Source organism: Hesperophylax consimilis, chromosome 27, assembly GCF_061612785.1.
Source record: "Hesperophylax consimilis isolate HC1 chromosome 27, BYU_Hcon_1.0, whole genome shotgun sequence".
NCBI classification, from domain to species: Eukaryota; Metazoa; Arthropoda; class Insecta; order Trichoptera; family Limnephilidae; genus Hesperophylax; species Hesperophylax consimilis.
In genome coordinates this window covers 10,266,595-10,294,210 of record NC_142862.1, presented here as the reverse complement: position 1 = coordinate 10,294,210, position 27,616 = coordinate 10,266,595, and the positions used below count along the sequence as shown (strand labels likewise).

General features: G+C 36.5%; 1 protein-coding gene across 2 annotated transcripts in view; it reads right to left on the bottom strand.

Moving 5' to 3' along the window:
* The window catches only part of LOC149410563 (ATP-binding cassette sub-family C member 4-like), an 81,801-nt gene extending 54,529 nt beyond the window's left edge, over positions 1-27,272 (bottom strand). The window contains exons 1-2 of one of the 2 annotated variants that reach the window (XM_089648396.1): positions 27,231-27,272; positions 26,020-26,515 (exon numbers count right to left, since the gene is read on the bottom strand). The gene's annotated coding sequence lies outside the window, so the exon portion shown is untranslated. The remainder of the gene's footprint in view (positions 1-26,019; positions 26,516-27,230) is intronic. The other variant, XM_089648398.1, reaches the window with a different exon arrangement.
* Between the last annotated feature and the right edge of the window lie 344 nt (positions 27,273-27,616).

The following is a 27,616-nucleotide window of genomic DNA, read 5'->3' as shown; positions in this document are numbered from 1 at the left end:
AACACCTCTGCCACAGGTCACCCCAAGTGGTTCGCTACGTTTGGTGACTTAGCAGGGGTGCCCGGGTTCATGGGTTAAGGTTTGCCCAGGTCTTGGTGGCGGGTGCGTCGGCCCACCTTCTGCGTGGCGGGCCGGTCGGGAGATGTTGGTTGAGGGAGACCCTTTACAACCGGTTACCGCTGTCCGGGCCGCTCGATAGTACAGGGGCCCGACCCTCAGGCTCACGACTAAGGGTGGGCTGCCCCATCAGCGAGTGTAAAAACCCCGCCACTGCTGTTGTGCCGGTTCGTGACCGGAGGGGACCCAGCAGCAGCGTTTGGGGCGCATTGGATGCCCTCTCCAGCCGGACTCTCCCAGCCTATCGCCTAGCACCGCAGTGGGTGGGCTGGAACCAAACGCTCATCACTCCTGGACAGCCTGAACCCCATATTCCTACCCACCCCTCACACCTTTCCATTCCAGACCTTCCTTTCACTTCATACCCTTAAAAACAAAAAAAAAACAAAAAAAAAAAAAATAAAATCATGAATATACATAAAAACAAACATAACATCTTTACAGCGGCGAGTAGCAGGCGTCCCCGGTGCGGGCCAAAACTGTTGGTAAATTTTGCCAACATTCGCGGCCTGCACACAAATTTAAATTCCGTCCATCACCATCTTTTGTCCCAACGTCCCAACCTTCTTTTCCTATCCGAAACTCAGATAGCCGAGCCGCCAGACTCCTCCTATCTGGACTGCCCGGGCTTTACCCTCGCAAGCAAATTCCGACTGAAAGGAGGAGTCTGCCTCTATAGTCGAGCTGACGTCAACTGTGTGCGACTATTGAGTCTGGAAAACTCCAGATTCGACGTAATGTGGGTGCGCGTCAATCTTGCCAGTACGGCAAGATTCTACGCATGTCTATACCGCTCACCGAACCATAGCGAATCAGACACTTCCGAGCTCTTCAAACATTTGAGCGATACTATTGATGATCTCTTGCCCCGCTACCCTTCGGCCGAGTTTGTTGTTCTGGGGGACTTCAACGTTCATAACGAACCATGGTTGAAGTTCTCAGGCCCAACGGACTCGGCTGGCCGACAGGCGGAATCCTTTGCCATTTGCTACGGATTAGAGCAATTGGTTCAGGAGCCTACAAGGGTTCCTGATGTCCAGACTCACCGCTCCAATCTGTTAGACCTATTCTTAACTACTGTGCCACACGGTTATAAGATTGACGTCACAGCGCCTCTGGGATCATCTGACCACTGCCTAGTGACGACATCAATCCCCGTTAGCCTCAGACCAACCAATGAGAGGCTGAGGAGAAAAGTGTGGCACTATAGGTCAGCAGATTGGTTCGGTATGCGGGCCCATTTCAATGCTTTTCCGTGGTCAGCTGTTTGTTTTCGGACTTCGGACCCTTCAAGATGTGCCCAGGAGATTGGTGAAGTCATCAATTCGGCGATGGATGGCTTCATACAATCGACTACTAAAGAAACTGGTGTGGGCTCAAAGCCGTGGTTCAGTCGACAATGCTCCGAAGCAGTTCGACGAAAAAACGCGGCTTACCGAGCCTACAACACATCTCGAACGCCCGAAAGCAGATCAGCATACAACAAATCGGCAAAGGAATGCAAGAGAATCATCAATAGGTCAAAATTCGAACACGACCTGCAGATCAGCAAAAAGCTGGCTGCCTGCCCGCATGGCAGCAGAGCATTCTGGTCACTTGCGGGCTCAATAGGTCGAAATTTTTGCAAACCCAGTTTGCCACCTCTTACCAGACCTGACGGCTCACTAGCAAACACCGCCACCGAAAAGGCAAACCTTTTAGGGAAAATGTTTGCGGAAAACTCGACCCTCGACGACGGGGGTGCTGTTCCGCCGTCGGTTCCTCACTGCGGCTTCTATATAAAAAGGTTAGGATCCGGCATCGGGATGTACTCCACGTCATACGGGGGCTCGATGTTAACAAAGCTAGTGGACCTGATGGAATACCTGCCCTGGTATTGCAGAGGTGTGCTGCGGAAATAGTTCCAGTTTTGACAAAGCTCTTCAAAATGTCCCTGAAGTGTGGCACTGTGCCCTCTGGTTGGAAAAAAGCGGTAATTCACCCTATTCCCAAGAAAGGTGACCGCTCCAACCCGGCCAACTACCGCCCCATAGCGATCACATCAGTTCTGTCCAAAGTGATGGAACGTGTGATCAACGACAAACTGCTCACATACCTCGAGAAGAACAAAATTATCAACGACCGTCAATACGGATTCCGGCGGAACCGCTCGTGCGGTGATCTTCTCGCGTATGTGACGCATGTTTGGGGGCGGTGCCTGGAACGTCACGGTGAGACCCAAACGGTCGCACTAGACATATCCAAGGCCTTTGACCGGGTCTGGCACCGAGGACTTGTCAACAAATTGCATTCTTACGGACTTCCCGCATCCCTGTGTACGTGGATTGCTGACTTTTTAAGGGATAGGTCGATTCAGGCGGTTGCTGACGGTTTCACCTCTTCCTCGCACTCCATAAATGCTGGCGTCCCACAGGGATCGGTTCTGTCTCCGACTTTGTTTTTGTTGCACATCAATGACCTTTTGACATGTGCACCGATTCATTGTTACGCGGATGACAGTACAGTTCATGATAGCTTTTTGTTTGACAAGCCCCCAAAGGGCACACAAACTCCAACGGCTCGGAGGGCTTTGAAGCAGAGAATGGACGGTTATCTCGAGAGTATTTCCTCCTGGGGTAAAAATAATCTCGTCGAATTTAATGTTTCAAAGACCCAATCCTGTCTGATTACGTCTAAAAGGGATCCAAATGATAATCTAGTCTCCTTCAACGGAAGCAATCTTCCGAACAGGCCTTCCATTGATATGCTTGGTGTAACTATAAGTGACCAGCTCAGGTACGGGGGCTCCATCGAAGCTAGAGTAAAGTTGGCCTCTCAGAAGCTGGGCGTACTGTACAGGGCCCGCAGATACTTTAATAGTACACAACTGCTCACCCTGTACAAATCGCAAGTGCGCCCTACTGTCGAATTTGGCAGCCATCTCTGGTCTGGAGCCCCAAAATACCTGAAAAAAACCCTTGACTCTGTGCAGAAACGGGCGGTCCGTTTGATAGATTCCCCAATCTTAACAAACGGACTGCAATCTTTAGAGCACAGGCGTCAGGTAGGTATGCTGTCCTTGTTCTATCGGTATTACAATGGAAGATGCTCTGAGGAACTAGCGTCATTGATCCCTTCGGCACCGGTGCGCAGTCGGGATACACGCCAAACGCGCGCCCAACATTTGTACACAGTTGACACTTGTCACATGAGAACGGGTCGCTTCTATGATTCGTTCTTAAGTTCAACAGCTCGGCTGTGGAACGAACTGCCGGCCTCTGTGTTTCCTCCCTCCTACAACATGGGACTCTTCAAGACCCATGTTCACTCCTTCCTCTCCACAAAAAGACCCTCCACACAGCATCCCCAAAGATGACATAGGCCCTGAGGGAAATTATTTTCTTCAGGGCCTCCTGTGTGGAGTAAATATAAAAAAAAAAAAAAAAAAATTCAATTAAAAATCAGTTATTTTTGTTAAACATCGGGAACAAATACACCAATACAATCAACGGTGTGACACTGTTACGCGAAGAGTGTGCGAGGAAATGACACGCTATTGATGTCCCGCTTTAGTTTGCTATGCGGGAACATGAGAAATCCACACGTCCGCAGTTGTGTCTTGATTTAGACCGTCGATACCTACGACCTCATAGCTGTGTGTGTGCCAGCCCAGCCGCCAGCCAGTCGGTCGCGGACCATCGTTAGATGTGGACCTCTCGCACGTTTTTTACCATCTGCCGATGGTTTTTTCATGTTTTCAGAAATTAAATTACAGTTTTTTATCACTTTTGATATAAAATATAATAAACATAAGCGATTAGCAATGAATATTTATATTTTTCCTATATTAAATCGCGTATTTTGAGATGTGTATTGACTACACAGCACCGGAACGCGTGGATTTTTTTAGCACAGTAAGGGAAAGGTTAATCATGTGCCCTAGAAGTGAATTTACAATATGAAATGTCAAAGTAACAACGAATCCACGTTTATAGCAATACATTATTTACGATCTTCTGATTGAGATTCTGATTCTGATCTGTTCGAGTTGGCGAGCTGAATATTTAGCCTCCGTGTGAATAAGGCTTCACATTATTTGACAAACAAAGCGAGATGACGGACTATGTGCAAAAACATCCCATGTGAACCCCAGTGAACTTCTTTGTTCGATTTTTTGCTGACAGAATAACAAAACGTCGTGATAAATAACGTATGAGCTGTCAAATATGTAGAGCGAAAGTCCAATCCAAAGGTTCATACCCACATCAAACTCAATGGATGATAATTAATTTTGACTTTGAATTTGATGGGACAAGATTGGAGCAGGATGGGAAGGCCTGAATTGGGGGAATAATGGCTGGGGACCATAGACATTCAAATTAATAGACTTGCCCTAACTGAAGTCTGGGAATCATTTCGACGAGTTGGAGGCAAACCATGTGACCCTATTTTTGGTACCAGATTTTTAGAATTAGTGTTGCCAGTCAGCTCCAAAAAGTTTTTTCAGATAATCTAGCACCTTTTTTTATACAAAAGTTACAAAAATCAACAATTTAAGAGTTATTTCGTTCGAACCGGTCATTTTATGTATTGTATTGAAATATTTGTTTTATACCGCAGAAATCTCCACAATTTGCAGCGCTATCCATTGTGGGACTTTTCTGTAGTATCTGAATGTTCGTTTTTAAACGAATCGTCTGGCGAAGCGACGCTAAAATTGAGTGATGTGGGTAAATTATAACACATTTGTAAAAGTTTCAAGCTAAATAGTGCAACAAAACATCAAATGTTGGAAATAAGCCCGAAATTTTGTTTACTTGATTTAGGATATATAGTTAAATAATGCAGCCAGCAATTTGCAAGCCATTGTAAAAAGGACTAGTGATTGGTGAGCAGATTTAATTTTTGAGGACCGAATGGTGATATTACAGTGTGAGTTGGTTTGTTCCCATTTCCCCGTTTGGCCCGTTAATATTAATTTGATGTCTATACTAGGGACCGAACCCAGTGAAAAGAATTTTTGAATTAGGCCAGATTCATGATGAGGATTTGACGGGGCAATGTGTTGAAGCCAATTGGAATTTTAATTGTAATTTATATCTTGATTAAAAACAAAACACTTGTTAATAACGTTATCAATAACCGACTAAATAATATAAATAAATATTTAGCCACGTTCTTTTGTCTTAATTTAGCGTTCCAGTTTTGATTGGTAAAAACGGACACAACTATCGCGATTTATTATACCAACACTCAGAGGGCGTTATCTTTCTGCGTCGTCACATTTAAAACAATCTATCGGTCATTCATTCAATCAATTAATTAAAAACTAATTAATTGACCACCGTACAAAATTTGCGTTGATTGTTACTAAAAAATTTAATCTTTTATTTCGTTTTACGTTTAAGTACAAAAAATATGTTTCAAGTTCGTTCAGAACCGATTAAAAAAATGCCAACTGATTACACGAATCAATTGATAGCTAATCAAAGCAATTCAAGGTTGTTTTAGATATATCCAATTAAGTAAACGATAACATCACAACCGTCAGAGTTCACTGAACAATATTTTGGTTTATTAACATTTTTATATTATTTTACATCAACACCGCAACAAGAGTCCGAACTGTCCGGAGCCAGTGGGACTATAAAATACCCAATCGGAGTATGTTGTGGGGCTGAAGGGAGGGGGGGGGATGCGATGGGGTGGAGGAAGGTTGGAAAGTTCCTGGCTATTCAGATCTGGTCAGCAAATACAACTGAAACCAGAGTAAGGTAAAGTAAACAGAGCTGCCCATAACGGTGAAAGGAACGTGTCACAGTCAGTGATTTGTCAATAAATCAATCTAACAGTATACAGACACCTTGCATTGTAATATCTCCATTTAGTGTGGGAAGATAAAATCTGCTTACGAATTACTAGTTCTTTTTACAATAGCGCTCAAATTGCTGGATGCGTAAAAAACTTAAATTTCCAAAATTTAATAATTTGTTACACCATTTAGTTAAACACTTTTACAAAAATGTTATAATTTACCCACCTCATTCAATTTTAGCGTCCCTAAGCCAGGTGATTCGTTCGAGAACAAACATTCAGATCCTGCGTAGAAAAGTCCCACAATGGATTGCACCGCAAACCGTTACGTTACTTTTCTGCGCAGGTTCTGGTTATTTTAATGTGTGCTCTTCGGCATTCAACAGACGACTAACGTCGTAGATTATTCTAAGCGTTCTCGAACCCTCACGGTGCCAAAAATATGGTCACGTGGTTTGTCTCCAGCTCATCGAAATGTTACCCGGATTTCTTTTTAGGGAAAGTCTATCTCTTCTGATGTCAGTGGCTAAAACCGTTTCAAGCAATATTTATTTGTCTACCACTCTGAAATGAATTAGCGACTCTTCAGAAAGACAATATAATAAAATATTATGTAAGTACCAGAAATTATGGCGTATTTATTTAAACACATGTTTAATGAAACATCTGCATAGGACTATTATAAATAGTATGCTAACAAGACGAAGTGGCAACGAACGTAAAACTAAAGTCCACATTCAATGAACTTGAACAACTTGTTGCCTAGCAACTAGCAACAAGAGATTAGAGACGAACCTTTGCTAGAAAATAAAGATATTCGCTACGAATCCGGCATATTAAAAAAGTCCATATAAAATGTAAAGCAATATAAATACGTAATTAAAATATGATTTTTAACTTTAACTGCACAGTTACGAATAATCTGACTACCATCACAGTAAGCAGAAAATGTTACTCGAGTCGTGATGGAGGACTCATTAACCCGAGGAAGTGAACTCACGACGATTTAAGATCAACTAATAAATTAACAGGGGTAGGCAGAGAGAATGGACCGCCAAACAATTCTATCTTGGCACACATTCCTAGGTACTTCATTCACATCATACATCGTCTCACATCTTCTTGACTCTTCACACCCGCCTCAAATATTTGATTCACTTGATCGTGCCTTGTCTTCCTCGGACGTCCCCGACTCTTCTACCATTCACTTCCGTGTTATATATTCTACTTACACTCCTTTTTTCATTCATCCGCTCTGCGTGCCCAAACCACCTAAACGTTAATTTATTAAACTTTAAAATATTACAAAATAATACATTTCTGTTACTAATACACAGTTTTTTGTTGTTTGTATTATAACTTTAGGCGAAGCTTAATGCTAAATCACTATTTTGTTTAATCTTTATAACGAATTGGTGTACATTATGAATACCAATATATGTATATGCTTCAGATAAATTGAAAGTTTTTCTATCGTTTCGCTTGAGTATAATACAAATAAAAAAATAATTACTCAATAAAAAATATAAATGTAAACTACCAAAAACAACATTGACCAAAAATTGTGAAAATTAGCTACCTAGATATGAAAAGTATATCTTGGTTTTATTATGAGGAACGAATAATACAACAAATTGATTGCACAGATTGGTGAAAGATGATAGCAAAGAATCTACAAGGCATCGTAAATTGTGTACTGTTACGAATGCAGTTCCGCAGAATTGTTCCGAGCGGCAGCTGTCAATCAATCTGGTTGAGTTGATCAAATTTGAACCGTGGAATGCTTTGTAGGCGATAAAGGGGCGTGGCTATCAAGTCGAACGGTTGTACAGCCTGTAAATCAATGTATCACAGAGCATCCGACCACCATCCATCCAATCACCAACCAACCTCCAACCAAGTTGGATCGTCTGTAGCGTGGTTGAGCGGTTGAATCAACTTTACTCAGTCTGCTAGGGAGTCGCTGTGAGTAGTTGTTTGCGATCGTACATTTAACGATTAAAATGAAATAAAATGACAGGCGGGAGTGACGTAGTGAAGTTTAGACGGATTTTTTGACATTCTATAAGGATTTAACTCTGATGGAGGTGCCAGGAATGAAGATCTTGTGATCCTTTTGGAGCAGTTCAAATGTATTAAAAAGAATGCAAAAATTATTGGTAGCATCATATAACAGGATTTTGTCGTTTCATGAACCCTTTTGCCCGTGTTTGTATTTTTCTTTTAGTGTTATTAGTTAACGATGCTACTAGAGCGATCGAAAAATTTTCTCGCAAAGTAGAATGCATGCTGCATGTATTCCCCTGCGTAGCAACTGACAAAAATTAACCAACCATAGCGTCTTCTTCGCGGTTATTCGGTACGGTTGACACACAGTGATTGAACCAACCAAATTGAGTCGTCTGTATGGTAGTTTAGATTGCTCTGTTTATAGTCACATTCCGATAAGAAGGAAGAAAAAAATTTAAAACACTACCAAATTTACAATTGACGCGAATCATTAACAAGTATTAATCATATAATAAAAGTAATTAAATTCGACACTCGGTAGTCCAGTGCTGATTCAATCGTGACCTTACTTATCTATCGCTTGCTTATCGGAAGCTACAAGCCAAAAATCTGTATATTCTTGGTATACCTTATATTGTAGGTAATAGGCATCTAGACGGAGTCTAGAAACGTTCGATTTCAAGCACAAAACTGTCAAAAACTGTTTAAAAGTTGTTTCCTTTATGCGTTCATACATTTCTATTGAAAAAATTTTTTTTTTAGAAGTTTACATTTATATTTTTTATTGAGTAATTTATTTTTTTATTTGTATTCTACTCAAGCGAAACGATAGGAAAACCATAAATTTATCTAAAGCATATTTTTTGGTATTCATAATGTACCTACACCAATTCGTTATAAAGATTAATCAAACTAGTCATTTGGCATTAAGCTTCCCCTTAATGCGGTCAGGTTTAAATTTCTAAAAACTTACGTATCTTTTTTTACTTCTACCATCATGTAGAATCACCTCCCGAAGTTAGCGCACTTTACCCCCGGACACCCTGTATAAATAGATTAATTTATAAGGCACAGAAATAAAATTTACACTGACATAGTATCACGTAATTAATTACGTTTGCTGTATTTATGGACGTGATAAATTAATATTCTTTGTCGTATGAACTAAAACAATTAAAACAGTAATGATTAGTATAAACGTGACGGTAACAGCTGTCGTGAAAGGTATCGTAATATACATTATAAAAACACCAGCTCATGTTGTGGTTAGATAAGCTTATCTACAGTAAATATTAAATGTAAACTAATTTTTCATAGATAAAAAATTGTTATCTTAATAGTTAACTCGAGGTTAAAATGATACTAACTGTTAATTTTTTATTTGTTCTCTTGAGAGAGAGAGCTTTGGAGAGATTAAAAGAAATTTATTATACCGCGATATTTATTTATTTATTTAACGCCCAGAGGGCTTTTCCATGGTTGGTAGTATAATTTTAATTTGACAGATACTTTGAAACATAAAAAAATAAGAATAAAATTACATTTGATAAAAGCTATGCAACAAGTCATACAAACACAAGAAACAAAAACAGAAAATTATAGCTATTTGTAGGTTTACATGATGTGTTTAGGAGTATTGTTGAAATAAATGTTTTAAATGATCCACAAAACTTGAAATAAAAAAATATATTTAGAAGGTGACCGGATAAATCATCACATCTTTAAAAAGTTCTATAAAGTCACGGAAAGTGATGAAACAAAAACTTTATTAACTGGGTTAAGTAGGTTAGGTGAAAAAAAAAATTTTTTTCATCGTTTCTAATGACTATATCACTTTTTAAAAGTATGTTGAATTGTCAATGTGTTAAGTTATCATGGAACCATTTAGAATTATCTAAGTAAGTACCTACCAAATATGACGAATGTCTCCACGGGGTGGATAGAAGGAACGGAACGCCACACAGAAATGATTGTTTGCTTCATCCACATTCATACATCATGTCATACATACATACTATTCTATATTAAATATAGCAATGCATGTCCGAATATCTAATGGAACCATTATAATGTAATATTACAATTTGGGAGGCGGATTTGAATACCACCGCCCCGGGAACCATTTATTGGATAATCAACCTCTGCCATATGTCACCCCAAGTGGTTCTCTACGGCCGGTGATTTAGCTGGGGTGCCCGGGTTCATCGGGTGAGGTGTGTTCAGGATGCACCTACCCGCCAGCTGCGTGGTGTGCCAGATCGGGAGAGGCTGCTTTGGAGAGTCCTTTTGACCTCTCCAACTGGTCTCTACACCCATCGCCTTGCGCCGCAGTGGGAGGGATATATTCATTTGTCTCTCACTCCTGGACATACTGATCCCTAGATTCCTACCATCCTACCCAACCCTCATAACTTTCACCTTCCCAGAATGTCATCTCCTTCCTTTCCTTAAGGGGCCGTTCAAGTATTACGTAAGCAGATTTATTACAATTATTTACCCCCTCTTCCCCCTTGTCACCAAAAGTAAGCAAAGCTCTTACCCCCCCTCCCATGCTTACGTAAAAATTGGTACCTATATGCATTTTTCTGTTTTTTAAGCGAGTACCTAAACGTATTAATTATTTGTGGGAATCCCCGAATATGTATTCGGTTTTCAAACATAGACAATGTGGGTTGCCAATGCTTAAAAAAAAATAACTACTGCTGAGCAGTGCTGACGTAATCACTATCTCGACCCCCCCACCCCCCATTTTATCAAAAATAAGCAAAGCAAAGACCCCCCTGCCCCCCTATAGTGCTTACATAATACTTGAACGGCCCCTAAGAGACTCTCCACGCAGCATCCCAAAATATTATATAGTCCCTGAGGGAAATTATTTTCAACAGGGTCTCCTGTGTGTGGTTGATGTAAAAAATAAATAATAACTAACTAATAGAGCGGCACACAATTCTGTCTCGGCACACACTCTTTGTTGCATTTACAATCATACATCTTCGCATACATATTCTTCTGATATTCTGACTCTTGACATTACCCGTCTAAAGAAGGTATTTGATTCACTTGATCCTGCCATGTATTCCTAGGGCGCCCCCGACTTCTTCCACCATTAATTTCCGCGTAATATATTCTCCTTACACTCTACTTCTGTGTTAATCCGTTTTACAAGCCCAAACCATCTAAGCGCCCCTTTCTTAATCTAAACCACCAGCCTTACATTCTTTCCGGATCCTCCTCATTTTTTAACATTAACGATCATACAAAGTATTACCACACTTACGTCTTAGAGATCTTATTTCTACAACTTTTATACTTCCTCTGCCAGTTCCATGCCTCACTGCCATACATCACAGATGAATGTAATATTATTTATAGATGCAGAATACTTTATGCGTGTGAATAACTTATAAATACTTAAGCAGAAGACTTAATAGAAACAAAAAAACCTAATGCAAGGCCAAACCGAACACCTAATAGAAACCGAACATTTAATAGAAACAGAACACCTACAACAACAACAACAGGTTTCGAACACTTAATAGGAGCAGAAAACCTAATAGAAGTCGAACACCCCATATAAGTTAAATACGTAGAAACCTAATGCCTTACAGAAGTCAAACAATTAGCAGAACACCAAAAACATAATTGAAACCGATTACACAATGCAAACTAGTAGGTACTTAATAGAAGCCGAAAACCTAGTATGCTGAACACCTATTAGCAGCCGAATATCTAATATAAACCGAATACTTAAAGGAAGCCGAACACCGAATACTCATTTGAAACCAATTGAAGCCGAATAAGGAAGTTGAGTCCATTTTTTTTATTTTTTTTTATCAATGTTCGCATTCAAACTTAAATACTGGTATTTTTTTTTTTTTTTAAAGTTTGTTTTCATAATTAAATTAATTCTCAAAGTTTAAATTTTATTAAGCCCGCCAAAACGAGCGGAATCCGAGCGGTGAGAGGCGGGGTGTGGTGTGACGTCATTAGAACTGTGAAAACCACGACGCTCAAGCATTTTGTATGGAAAAAATTTTAATTCTTCAACAAGGAATTCCAGTAATTTTTTTACCAATGTTAACCGTCTATTAGAATTGATGTTATTAAAAAAAAAGAAAATTGATTAAGATTTCATAGTTAAATTAATATTTTAAGTTAGGACGGGTTGTTTCGGAGAATCTGAACAATTCATCAAATTTCAATGTTCATTTTCAAGTTCTGTGAAAGATTTTTTCAAGTTCTGTTTTTATATCATTGTAGGTTAGTTGCTTGACAAAACTGAAATAAAAACAGAACTTGAAAAAATCTTTCACAGAACTTGAAAATGAACGTTGAAATTTGATGAATTGTTCAGATTCTCCGAAACAACCCGTCCTTAGAATATTTGCTTTTCCCGCCCGGTACGGTACTGTACGGTATTGCCGTCGCTACTTGTTGACGTTCCACGCGCTAATTCAGGACCACCGCGCAGAAAAGTAAAGACCAAAAGTAAAATAACGGTTTACAGCCCAGTTCACTGTGAGACCTTTCTGGGCGGCCGGCGCACAGTGGCTTAAATTTGAGCGCTGGCGCGACATTGATCCCAGATCGGCATGTTCCCGAAATGATTTTTTTTTTACCAATGTGTTCTCAATTAATCACTGACATTAAAAAAACCATTGAAAATAACATCCGAAGCTTACTTACTCGGTAATTACGCACAGAACTGAGATGTTCGGGCGCGCAACTATGCTGCTATATCTAGGCGAGTTTGAAGGCGTGAGAAATCAGGTTGTTTGCGTACTTATTTTACAAAAAAAGTATTTTTAAAAGTCATTTATGATATTCTTTAAGATACGTGCTTTATTTAAATAACTGAAAAATTTTTTTTTTTTCATAAATTATAACTGTTGCCTTGGTTCAAAGTTTACCTTTTTTTTCCAATTTTTTTTCCAATTTTTTGCCTTTAATGGAGTAGGAATAAAAATATTCACGAGTCTTCACGCTAATTTTAATAGGATATTATTGCTGTGTCTTTTTTGTACATGGAAAAAAATAATCACCACCAACTTTAGCCAGCCACTCCAGTAATTGCATTTTTAAGAAATGATTGTACTTAATTTTCGTCCATTTTTTTTCAGAATCCAATATTTAACTCCGATATGTCAAAGAAAGATCAACTGTATGTAATATTTAGTTCTGCGTACCGTTAGAATAAAATTTAAGTTATTCACTATTATTCACTGTCAATTTAAATTAACATCTGAAACTCAATTATTATGTAATTAGTCGCAGAACAGAGGTACACTGATATTCGGGCGCGCAACTATGCTGCTGTATCTAGGCGAGTTAGAAGGCGTGCGAAATCAGGTTGTTTGTGAACTTATTATAAAAAAAGTATTTTTTTAAATCCGTTAAGATATTCTTTGAGATACGTGCTTTATTTAAATAACTGAATTTTTTTTTCATAAATTATAACTGTTGCCTTGGTTCAAAGTTAACCCTTTTTCCAATTTTTTTTCCAATTTTTTGCCTTTAATTGAGTAGGAATAAAAATATTCACGAGTCTTCACGCTAATTTTAATAGGATATTATTGCTGTGTCTTTTTTGTACACGGAAAAAAATAATCACCATCAATTTTAGCCAGCCACTCGAGTAATTGCGTTTTTAAGAAATGATTGTAGTTAATTTTCGTCAATTTTTTTTTTCAGAATCCACTATTTGACTCCGATATTCAAAGAAAGATCAACAGTATGTAATATTTAGTTCTGCGTACCGTTAGAATAAAATTTAAGTTACTCACTATTATTCACTGTCAATTTAAATTAACATCTGAAACTCAATTATTATGTAATTGGTCGCAGAACAGGGGTACACTGATATTCGGGCGCGCAACTATGCTGCTGTATCTAGGCGAGTTAGAAGGCGTGCGAAATCAGGTTGTTTGTGTACTTATTATTCAAAAAAAGTATTTTTAAAAATCAGTTAAGATATTCTTTAAGATACGTGCTTTATTTAAATAAATGATTTTTTTTTTCATAAATTATAACTGTTGCCTTGGTTCAAAGTTTACCTTTTTTCCTTTTTTTCCAATTTTTTGCCTTTAATTGAGTAGGAATAAAAATTTTCACGAGTCTTCACGCTAATTTTAATTAGATATTATTGCTGTGTCTTTTTTGCACACGAAAAAAAATAATCACCATCAACTTTAGCCAGCCACTCGAGTAATTGCATTTTTAAGAAATGATTGTACTTATTTTTCGTCAATTTTTTTTTCAGAATCCAATATTTGACTCCGATATTTAAAGAAAGATTCAACTAATAAGAATTAACAAAAAATAAGTGGTATTTCTTATTAATACTTAAAAAAAACATCAATGATGCCAAATGGTCGAACGCCGAGAGCGATGTCGCGTCAAATCATTAAAATTGGCCACTGTGCGGCGGCCTGAAGTGTATCACATGCTATGTGACATGTATAATAATAAAAACTTCTAAGTTATGCAATAAACAACATATTATTATAAAGCACTATACGAATATGTATCTTTAGAAATCCATTTAATATAATAATAACAACAAATACGTACATATATTTGACAAACCCAAATAAACCTTTGGCCTATACACCTCTCTCATGTAATAGAAAGAGATGCACCATAGGTGATCCGTTGAACGTACAAGTCACGACACATGTGACGTCAGAATTCTTTCGACCAATCGTGGAGCGTCTACAGTCTATTGCTATTGAATGCTTTTTCAAGAACGTTTAACTAATTCTAAGAATAATAATATAGAAATATATTTATATATTTAGAATCGATATTTTTTTATCTACATGAACATATTTTTTATAAGTCAAAATATTTTTCACTCAACTTCCTTAATGGAAAATATATCCTTAATTAGAGACGAATGCCTAATAGAAGACAAATTCGAAACAGATACCAAATAACATTATAGAATCCCTAACAAAGCCGCGTATATAATAGAAACCGAATTTCAAATAGAAGCCGAATATACGATAGATGTCGAGTATCTAATAAAAGCCGAATAGGTAATAGTCGCCACATATCAATTAGAAGCTGAATAACTAAGAGAAGCCGAATATCAAATAGAAGCCAAATGTATAATAAAGACGAGTATCTAATAGAAGCCAAATATCAAATAGAAGCCGAGTATCTAATACAAGCCACATAGGTAATGGTCGCCATATATCAATTAGAAGCTGAATAACTAATAGAAGCCGAATATCTAATAGAAGCCGAATATCAAATATATAATAAAGACGAGTATCTAATAGAAGCCAAATTGCAAATAGAAGCCAAATAGCAAATAGAAGCCAAATAGCAAATAGAAGCCAAATATCAAATAGAAGCCGAGTATCTAATAGAAGCCGAATGTCAATTATAATATTTAATAGATGCCGAATCTCAAAACAAAGTCGCTATCCGCGTTTTTCTGTTTGTGCGCTTAGTTCTTCTAAACTGGTATTACTATATATGTAATACATGCATTTTATATTTATAGAAAGTAGAGAAAAGTCGAGCAACGCAGGTACACGTCAGCTAGTATATAATAGAAACCGAATACATAATAGAAGACGAAGACTAATTGCAGGTTAATGTTGGATTCACCGCCAGTGTCAACTTTGAAAGAAAATAAACACTATAATATGTACATAGATATTATAAATTATAGATAAAGTATGATAATTTGAGTAACATTGCAACATCGATTGCATGTCACTTTCGCTGCACGTCTTTGAGAATAACATGCGCATGGGTACTGAAATTATTCAGAACAGTAAAGTAGGTACTTATGCCAAACTAATTTGCCTGCTTGAAATCCGAGAAACAATTACGCACCTCATTCTGAGAAAAATCGATCGACGGAACAACACGACGAAAACAAAGTTGTACCTACCAATTTAATCTGCATAATGAACCACTGAATTCTATCATGTGGATAATATTATTGCATGTCCAAAATTAGTACATATGGTTCCTAGAATAATTATTAATACATACAGGGTGTTGAGGAACGTACTTTAATTATAACAGGTGATTCCTGACATTATTTGGGAAAAAAAATATTAATGAATTTTTGGAATCCGATAACTTTTTTAACGTTTTTTTTTTTAAAGGAACTCAGCCTAGTAACCGACAAATACTTCACCCCGATCTAACTATAACTATCCAATACCTACTGTTCCGTCACGCCGATTTGCTTTTGACAGGCTGTGTGCTAACCAATAGTATGGTCAGAATTTGAACTGTACAGTTTGAATTCACACACGTCAACTATAATCACGGAGTGCCGTGAGCCGTATAATCGCAAAAAAACGTTCGTCTTGTCAAAACCAATGTGTGTACTATCACCGGTTATTTATCGGAATAATCCCTTAAACGTATTTTATCGCAACTATCAATCCAATTCAAAATAACGAGTGCTACCGTACAACGATCACCGTTCCAGTGCTGACAGATGATTCTCGAGATGCAGATTTCGTTCGCCATCCGGTAAACTGACTGTGAATTAACCTTACAAATTGTGTTATCGCATTCGCCTGTCATAAGCCATAGGTTTTATCCATGCTTTATCTGTGTGGAATAGCCCTTTAAAATACGGCTATCCCAACCCTTGTTCGTTCCTCGAACAACCTACTGATTTTTCAATTTTATGTTGAAAAACTAACATCAAAAATGTCAATGGATTCCAAAAATTAGTTTACATTTTTTACTCCAAATAGTGTCAGGAATCACCGGTTATAAGTAAAGTACTTCCCTTAACACCCTGTATAATTCACCCACTGAAGACAAACTCTCATTTGGTCCTTACTTCTAGTGAAATCGACCAAATATATATTGTTGGAGAAGATAATATTAACAAATCTAAACGAAACATGAAACAGAACAAGACACAGAAAATAAGAAGATAACGGTCTCTACTGGGAAACGAACCCACGATCTCTGTCTTTTTGGGATAACGCTTCATTTTAAATACATATTTCACAACTTATGGTGGAAATGTAGTTAGTAACTATAGCGGCGTGGATCTTGGATTAAAAAGTTATGACTTGCACGACGCCAGAGCTCACCGATCGTGCGCAGTTTCAGGGTACATATGTTCTGCTCTATAATATTTATTCATGTACTTGCAGTCGCTTTCGTTAATCAAAAGTGAGAGAGGGCTAAGTTAAAGTAAAATTTTACCTTTTTTAAATTAATTTTAATCGTTTTCAATTACAGCCAATATACATAAAACATGCAGTAAAAAAAACAATTAAACATTTAATTAAGGAGAAATAATAGAATTTTTTAATTATAAAAGCGTGCTAGGTAAGTAATGTCATTATGTAATCGAGACCGTCTAGAGTGCAGGCCTGGGCACGCTACAGCTAAGTTACGAATCCATGCGGTCGCGATTAATTAAACACATAAATTAAATTTCTATTCTAAAATTGGTAAAATAACACACAACTCAGCAGTAAAAATGAGTACCAACAACAATCGCCGCCGTTTGGAGACAATCGTTGCTCGATGGCACTGACTTGATCACGTGCCACTTTAAAATCTGTCGTGCGCTGGGTAGTCGACCTCATAGTTGGCCTTGGTTATTATAGGTTATTTATTAAAATATTTTGTAATATTAGGTAGGCACCCATCCTACATTCTGTTCGAAATTATTTTTTTGCATCTTTTCAAAAATCAGACCCTTTTATATGTGAATACGCACAAGAGTCCCAACTATCTGGAGCCAGAAGGACCGTGGCACATTGGGATATGTTATAAGGCTGAAGGGGGTGGGGAGCGGGTGGATATGGGAAAATAAAAGTGAAGAAGTTACTTGCCATTCCGATCAGCGGTAAATGGTGGCTTTTCATCAGGGCGATACTGAGAGTAAGTATCAACCATTCTGGAACATGCCGCAATTATACTATAATATATTATTACATATATTATTAAAAGAATCTTTTCAAATCCCGAAATGCAATAAAGTAGGTAAGTACCTACCTATAATATATTTTACAAGATAATTTATTTAATTCTATATTTAAAAATCGTAATATTTTTTTCATTATGTATAAACAAATTTTCTCAGTTTTCATCTTGGCAAGACAATATGTAATCCGTGATTTTTCACGGGTAAAAAAATCACTAGTAGGATTTTATTTTGGGACTATCTGCAGTCCCTGGCTTTGAACGGTCTTTGCGCAGTTTTTTAAAAATAATATTAGCCTTATTTTGACCGTCAAGTGTGCAAAAGTTCATCGAGAAGTATCAAAATTCCGCTATGAGGGGAGGGACAATTGGATTCCTTCCTCTTGTTTTGCAGGTCAAGTTTGCAAAATTTAATCACGGAATAAATCTTGTTGACAGATTTATCTATCGAGTTCACCGTCAGATTTATATAAAAATCAAATCCACTTCGAATAGATTTTTCACTAGACAAAAAACACACCGTTCATGAGAATGAGGGAGAAGTTACTTAGGTTATGTATCTAACAGCGATATGCCTATAACTCTACTAATCTGTGCATGACTAGAATACGAGCATCCAGACGACTGGATGAAGAGTACTTACGAAACTATGTATGAATGAGAACCAAGCAAGGAATGTGTGTCGAGATATATTCGTGTGACACTCTATCCTTTCTGTATACCCCTGATAATGGTTGATGGTTGGTTATATCAGACTTCGGACCGTGAGTCAGCGATTGTGACCACTGCAAATGACAAATCACTAATCAACATCGCCTTCAGACAAAGGCCGCACCGAGTTAATGGTTTACTATAAACTATATAACAGTGCGGTGGCATCTCTTATTGCCAGTCAAGAATTTCAATAACATTATTTGCATTTTCACAAGACGCCGTGTTGTGAGACCATTGTCATATTCATGTTGATTATGGATGAGTTTTTAGAAATTGTTCAGCATAGATGTTGATGTTGTCTGTATAGCGACATTTCAACAATGGTTGCCAAGCGATCACACGAAGAGGTCGGCCAGTCAGATTAGCGACATCAACTATCAAGTGTGGCTATGTTTAGTGAACAGAATTGAATAATCGGGGTCTTCCAACCATAATATGTCCTTTCTAGAAGAACTAGCACTGCGAAATTTTCAACTTAACATCGTGTCAATTAAACAACTCTATTCTAAAACAAATATTCCTTTATTTTCATAACTACAAAACACAAGAAATAACAACTAACACGCATATTAGAAACACTAGATCTCAGAGTGAAAAAAATATTCAACAAGCATCTCCGAATACAACATTTGGACAACTAAAATAAAAAAAAAACTGGATACAAAACATAGGGCGATCGAAAATAAAAACATACTTACACCAAATACAGACTGAAACAGTAACCAATCAACTGCACTAATAAAACTAGCTATATAATTTATTTTTTATAATATAAAACTAGCTCCACAATTCTTTCAGTAACTTCATAAACCATGTAGCACCCACCTAATTTTTTTGTAATCGTACAAGTGTAATTTTTCTGAGCAATAAACAGAACTTAAAAGAATGGAAATAATTCAAAACAGAGGCATGATGTCTATATTGTGCTGTAGCAGATATACTAGGATAAAACCAGAGAACCAGTTACTTCTGGCGTACCACAGGGATCAATCCTAGGTCCGCTGTTATTTATACTTTTTATTAATACTGTTTCTGAATGTTTCATGCATTGTTTATTTCTCTTTAAGGGACGTGCTTGACTTACTCTAATCGGTGATTCCAGACATTATTTGGAGTAAAAATGTAAGTAAAATGTTGGCATCCGGTGACTTATTTTGATTTAATTTTAATTTTTTCTTAAATCCTTTTTTTTCTTCCGCATGACATAACAGGTCACGCAGCCGACCGAACTAACCTAACCTCTCACCCCGATCCTAACTGTCCAATAACTACTGATTTTTTAATGTTTTAAGTTGAAAAAAAAACATTAAAAATATCACCATGGACCGAAATTAAAATTACATCTCTACATCAAATAATGTCAGGAATCACTGCGAATCACTGGTTAAAAAAATTCAGTCTTAAATATTATACATAATTATATAATATTACACAAATATTACATCCTAAATATTATCAATTTATTAATTATTGTCACCTAAATAATTCATGTATAGTGAAGAAAATCATTCAACTTCTAAAGCTGATGTGTCTGGAATTTCTAGGTAGGTACTATATCAGCTCTTAAATACGGAGTTCTTTATCATTAAATTAGTAGACGAAATATATATATACTTTGGTAGGTACACAGTAAATTCAAAATCTTATCTTAACTAACTTTAGAAAAAATTCACCCATTCCACGTATATGTGCCCAATATAATACTAAATTTCAAAACATAGACATTTTCAGCAATACACTTCACAAATATCGATTAGAAGTAACTCGTACGATCGAAAATTAATACAATAGTATGGAATGTATCCAGAGCATCTCCTATCCTCATCCTAAATTCCTATTCATCCCCTCCTCACCTATAATATATTTATATATTTTTTATGCAATAAAACTCCATCTCCAATCGATTCTAATATAGGAGACTTTTTTGGCTTGACTATAATTAACATATATATATATTTATATTTGCTCTGTTAAAGCTGTTTGTCTCTCTACAAAAAATAAATAAATAAATCTTATTTAGAGGTTTTTATGTGGGTTAAAAACAAATGTGCCAACTTTTTGTATCAACCCTTTATGTAGGTACGTTTTTTCCCATCTCTTGACTGACTCGACCCCGTTCGTCAGTATTCAATATTAATTTCTGAATTCAATCTTATATAAATAAACACAAATGTAAATGTTATTTTGTTCAAAATGTTAAATCTCCGTTAGTTCTTCACCTATTGCTTCGAAATTTTGACACAAGGTTGCATTTAAATACGCGTGTGTTTTTTTAAATATATTATTAACACCTTTTTTTGAAAAAACAGTGCCATCTGTTGGACGTAGAAGCAACACGCGCTATTGTTTCTCTATCTGCACAGACAGACTGAGCCACAGTGGCTGGGTAAAGATAGTAAATAAAATATGGTTTGACTGGGGATTGAACCTTCCTACACAGAAACTGGATTCAAAAATTCTACCAACCTCACCAAATGTCGATCGGGTGGGACCGACATTTATTACGTATTTTAATGTCATCTGATTTCAGAAAAATATGTCCGCGTGTATGTACGTGATTGTCACCAAGTTTTAAGAATGCATTGTCATCGACAACGAGTCTATTTCCCGAGTTTCAGCTCGATCAGATGTAGGTTAATTTCCGTTACAAAAAACAAAAGTGAAATGCAAATAGATTTACAAATTTAAAAATAGAATGCGTTTATTCGTTGTCAAACGACAAAGTATAATTTTTGGCAGACGTTTATTTTTACCACTTCAAATCTATTTTCACTAATTTGAAACGTGTGACGTATGGCTTTCTTTCACGTGTCAATATTAAAAGTTTGACTTACTATACAATAAAATATATGTAGTTCCACCAAATTATTCAAAGTTATTCACAGTTTTCCACAGTTATTCACATTTATCACACATATTATTAATTAACGTATTTATTTATCTCTCCACAAAAATTCAGCAAGTAAATACTTTATCACGTAAACGGGTTCCGTGGAACTTTGGGGTTCCGTGGAACTTTGGGGTTCCGTGGAAAATGGGGTTCCGCGGAGGCGCCGCGACGGTTTCCTAAATCTACGAATTCAGCTGTGAGACATAAACCTAACATAAAAAATTAATTCCATATATAATAATAACAAATAACAAATATCAAATAGATTCCAAATACCGGACGGCCGATTCCAAGGACGGCCGGCATAGTCCAGTGGTAACGCATTGGACTGCCATTCCGAAGGTCGCGGGTTCGAACCCGGCGTGCGCAAATAAATTTTATTTGATTAATTTGTGTTATTTCACAATTAATTAATTAAAATAATATATAGTATATTTGCGGCACGTTCCAGAGTGGAAGATACTACCAGTATCGCCCTGGTGTAAGACCACCATTCAGAATTGAAACGTTGCTCCAAATGGCTTTAGCCGTGTTTAGTGACTAGATCTGAATAGCCAGGTACTTCCCCACCTTCATCTTTCCCTTCCCCACTTACCTTCAGCCTCACAACATCCCCCAATTGGGGATGCCATAGTCTCACTGGCTCCAGACGGGATCAGTTGGGACTCTTGTGAGGTATTCACTATAAAAAATTAAAAAAATATATATATGTATACATATATGTTATTACTAAAATATTTACAGAATAAATATTATTTGGAAATTGACTTTCCACTTGATATATTTTGAATCCTTTTTATAAAATATTCACAAATTTGAAGACTTAGGTCGGGTTGTTTCAGAGAATTTGAACAATTCCTCAAATTTTAAAGTTAATTTTTTATTATTTCATTTTTGTCAAGAACTGTCATATAATGACATAATAACAGAACTTGAATAGAACTTTCACAGAACCCGAAAATAAACGTTTAAATTTGATGAATTGTTCAAAGTTTATGAAACAACCCACCCTAAATATTTTTTGGAACCCGACTTTCGAATGATAAAAAACGACAGTATTTATAGGTTTAACCTTTTAGAATCAAAATTCAGAAATTTTTTCGCAAAAAATTTTGCCTGCGACGCATTCTTCAGTTTCCTAGTGAATATTATAAATCATATAAATTCTTCTAAGATAACCTGCTTGTGGATGATACAGTTCGTTATAAATCAACAAAGGACTAATGAAATTGACAAACAATATTTTTTTAAACTCCTGCCTTTTTTACTTTCCAGTCAATTTAAGAGTACCTACTAGACAAAGTACTTAGGATCTACATATTTTAATGTCATCATTCACAAACAAATTGTGTAGTCAATTCGCTAATTTATCGCCTACATAGTTAAGCAAATGAATATACAAATGATATCGACATTTTTAATGTAACAAATTCGATGTTTAAAACATACTAAAAAAAATTTTACGTCATGATATTTCTGATAATTTCAGTTTATAATTAGATTTTTATTTGATCCAATTGTAAACCACAGTAATGTAAGAAATAATTTTTGCAACCATTTTCTACAGGGTTTTCCAATAAGAGGTGTTATTTTGAATAGCCCGCTATTTCGGTAGATGTTACTTTTGAAGCTGTCACTTTTTGACATTTGACAAGTAGAAACTACGCCATTAATAAAAATGGAACGATACACGCTTCAACAACGCATTGAAATTATTAAATTTCACTTGAGTGAATCAAATGCAAATCATCTTGAGTGATGAGGCCCATTTCCACCTCGGTGGCTTCGTCAACAAGCAAAATTGTCGCATCTGGGGCTCGGAAAACCCAAGAGTTATTGTTGAAAAGCCTCTCTATCCTCAACGTGTGACTGTTTGGTGCGGTTTATGGTCCGGCGGAGTCATTGGAGCTTACGTTTTTGAAAATGAGGCTGGAGCAACAGTTACGGTGAATGGATCGCTATCGAGAGATGATTAATGATTTTTTATGGCCGGAATTGGATGGTATTGATCTGGACAACGTTTACTTTCAACAAGACGGCGCTACGTGCCACACAAGCAACGAAACCATTGATCTTTTACGGGAAAAGTTTCTTTGAATTTCAAAATAACACCTCTTATTGGAAAACCCTGTATAACCCTTATGTACAAAATTGTAAACATGTCAGTGTACCCTTGTAATAGCCACATAGGCGTATAAAAAGAGTTAGTGAAATAAATTAAATTAAAAAGTGCCGGAGTTTTTGAGAATTTCTTTTTTCTAGGGATGTCCCAAATAAGATATATTTATTTTTCTTAGCCGCTCCTGCATCTAACAAGGCATTCAGCTGTTGTGCCTCATAAAGTAGAAGGCATTATTTTTAATTTTAACGTATTATAGACTAAATAGAAAAAATATTAAACGTACACTCCTGGAGATGGGATATGTAAAAGATGCAATAGAAAATTAAATATGTCCCTGACACGCATTATATTGAAATATTTATTCAATTGAAAAAAGTGGGGATTTGTTTACGCACTTTAACGCAATAAATTTAACATTATCTCAATGTGTGTTGAGAAATGTGAATAAAATATATTGGCACACATGATAATATACCTTTTGAATTATTACCCCAACTTACACCAATCCCAACCGTCGACCAATCTGGAGGCAGTGAGACTATGGCATCCCCCATTGATGTATGTTTATTTATTTGTAAGAAACAGACAGCTTTTACATAATATACAACGATAGATACAAATATACAAGTTAACAGAAGTCAAGCCACAGAAGTTTCTTATGCTAAAGTTCATTGGAAATGAAGTTTTAGTATGTTAAAATTAATTTGGTATTAAAGGAAGGGGAGAGGAAGAGGAAAATAGGAAGAGGATAGGAGATGCTCCCGATACATTCCATACTCTCATACTAATAATCGATCGTAAGCATTACTTCATATCGATATTTCTTTAGGTTATTACCAAAAAGGTCAATGCTGTAAAATTTTGTATTATATTGTGCACACATACGAGGAATTGGGGAATTTTTTCGAATGTTTGTTTTACACGATGGTAGATAAAATAAATCAGATTGTCGGGTTGATCTAGACATCTAGACGGAACATGAAGATTTATTAAATTGGTAAGGTCTGATGAGTCCAGACCATTATTTATAGGATTTTAAACAATAAAATTTGATCAAAAATTAGACGTCGTGTTTGAAGGGAGTTAAAATTATGAAATTTAATGATTCGGTATATTTAGAGAAGTGTAAGTTTAGTTTATAATTTAAGTGTGTATTTTTTTTTAATTCTTTCTATTCTTTCAATATGGGCTTGGTATAAAGGAGTCCAGATCGGTGTACAGTGTTCCAGGTGCGGGCGAATATATGAGGTGTAAAGGGAATATAGAGTGTTTATGTTGTGGAAGGGTTTTGCTATGCGAATTATAAATCCAGCATTTTATTGGCTTTGTTAATGATGTCATCAGTGTGTTGTATGTTGTGGCCAAGGGAGCAAGACGGGGAGGATGTAGAGAAGAGGAAGATTTGGAAAGTACCCGGCTAATCAGATCTGGTCACTGACCACCTTTCTTGTTTCTGTTAGGAAAAATATAACCTCAAAGGCGATTTACAAAGCTAAACTAAAACATAAAACGGTAATTATTCGGGATCGCTGGCAACGTCTTAATACGATTTTTTTAAATAAAACTTTTTGATTTACTTTAAATACTGCCAAAGGAATCTGTCATTTGGGAATTTTTAATTTTAGCGTTTTAATTTTTAATTACGTAAACTGAAAAATCCGTTTCGATGTATGGGATGACAGCCAAAATAATTTCTGTTGATGACATTTTCTTATGTTGGTATTCCTGATACCATACGAATGGCTAGAAGAGAAGTTATTACCATTACTCTATGCAAATTAAGTAGGTACTATTTTGGCCGAACTCCGAAAATAAAATAAAGAATTTTAAGCATGTTTTATAAATAAAAAATATTTAAAAAAAGGTTAGGTTTGGATAGGTTAGGTTAGGTTAAGTCAGGTAAGGTTAGGTTAGGTTATGTTAGGATAGGTTAAGTTAGGTAAGGTTACATTAGGTTAAGTTAGGATGGGTTAGGTTAGTTTTTTTACATACAAAAATATTTTTTAAATGCCTTAATTCGTCCTTCTTTTATTTCCAGTGTTCCGCCAAAATATGCATGAGATAATTATATTAACATTTCTTCTAGCCCCGCGAGTATCGGGAATCGCAACATATGAAAATATCGTTGACAGAAATTATTTAAAATCGTTGTCATCCCATATATTTTACGTAATTAAAATCCATCATTTTACGTAATTAAAAATTAGAATGTTAAAATTAAAAATTTACCTTCCTTATAATAGTATTTAGGGTGAATCAAAAGGTTTTATTAAAAAAACGTGGCCAGCGATCCCTAATAATTACCCTTAAAACTTTGGTTAAATTACATTAAAAAAAATCTGCTTACCAACAACCCAACTATTCACATAAAAGAAATATCGTAAAAAATAATACATCGTGACATCAGTAATGTTTTAAAATCTTATGAGTAAATTTAAATAAAACTTACGATATCGATGGGCCTTCTACGATTCTTCAAACGATTCGCAGAAACGTGTTAATTTATTTATTATTATTTAGGTTTCATTTAATTTCTTCATCGGTGACACTTTTTGCACAATATTTATATTAAAACACCACAAACTAATGGAGAAACGAATATTCAAACAATATTTATAATGCTTATCTTCAATTCAGATTATCTACACAGAGTTACATAAAAATGCCATAGCCGCTAACCTGTACAACAGAAATTTAAAACACACTGTTTACTCACTGGGGCGTCACTAATTCACAGGAAACCACATTTGTATAGCTCTCGGCAATCACACAATTCACTGAAACAGTCTTTTGTATTAACAATTCACTAATAACCGTTCGAATTCCATGTTTTCACCGAACGTATTAATTGACACTGACAATTGGAATTGACAGCTGTGATGTGACAGAAGTGGTAAACAACTTCCCGTAGGATAAACAATTACAGATTTCTCCTTACCGACGCGCTGGGAAAATAAGGATATTTTCAAAAACGACACAAGTTTTTTTTATTATTAATTTACTTTGGATTAGCAATACCTACTGTAAACTTTAACCAGATTTTAATGCTATCAACTTTACCTAGTGACTTTTAGAATGGCTTGTACGCATTTCATAAATTTGAGTTCGTAATATTTAGAACTTTTGGGATGTGTACGTACTTTGGAGATTGAGTAAAATGATGTTGAATTTTTCGAACATAATCATTGGTCATAATCAGAAAAGATGTAATAAGAGAGTTATTGGCTGTGAAAATCTTAAATCATTACGTTAAATGTTATTGTAAATGCGTGTTAAAAATAAGACTTCATTCAGGAATCACAAGGGTTGAAAGGTTTTAGAATTTCTACATTACCGACGCGGCATTTTCAAAAGTTTTGTAAAACATTAAACACTGCTAGAAATATTATTCACCTTTCTTAAATTATTATGGAGCAAGCACTTGAAAACTAATTAATAAATATATATTCAAACAAGATAGAACGCATGTTTTTTTCAAACAAAAGGACCCGTTTTTACCGACAGGTTTCTGGAGCGAGAAGAAATAGGGACGGGCGGGTACAAAATACAGAATCGATATCTTCTGACAGATAAGGGCGATTGATCGTCCCTTTTCATGAAATAAAATTAAGTAAGTAGATATAGAACGCTTGTTCAGATATTTTACGAAAGACCGTTAACCTTTGAGCAGGTCGCAAACACACGTCTTTCCTTCTACAATTTTTTTCCCGACTGCTGAGTAGAAGTGAGTCGTTCGCGAACGAGTCGGCTCAGTGAACCGGATCTTTACACCGATCCGTAAGATCCGGTTCCTAAATCAGCCGCTCACTCGTTCGCGGATCGGTAGTGACTCACCCGTTCGGGAACGGTGAGCCGGTGACCCGGTGACCCGGTGACCCGCTTCACTCGTTCGCGAACGAAGAGCCGGTGAGCCGGTGAGCCGGTGATCCGGTGACCCGCTTCACTCGTTCGCGAACGGTGAGCCGGTGAGCAGGTGACCCGCCAGACCCGAAGAGCCGACTCACCCGTTCGCGAACGAAGATCCGCATACATCGTTCAACGGATCT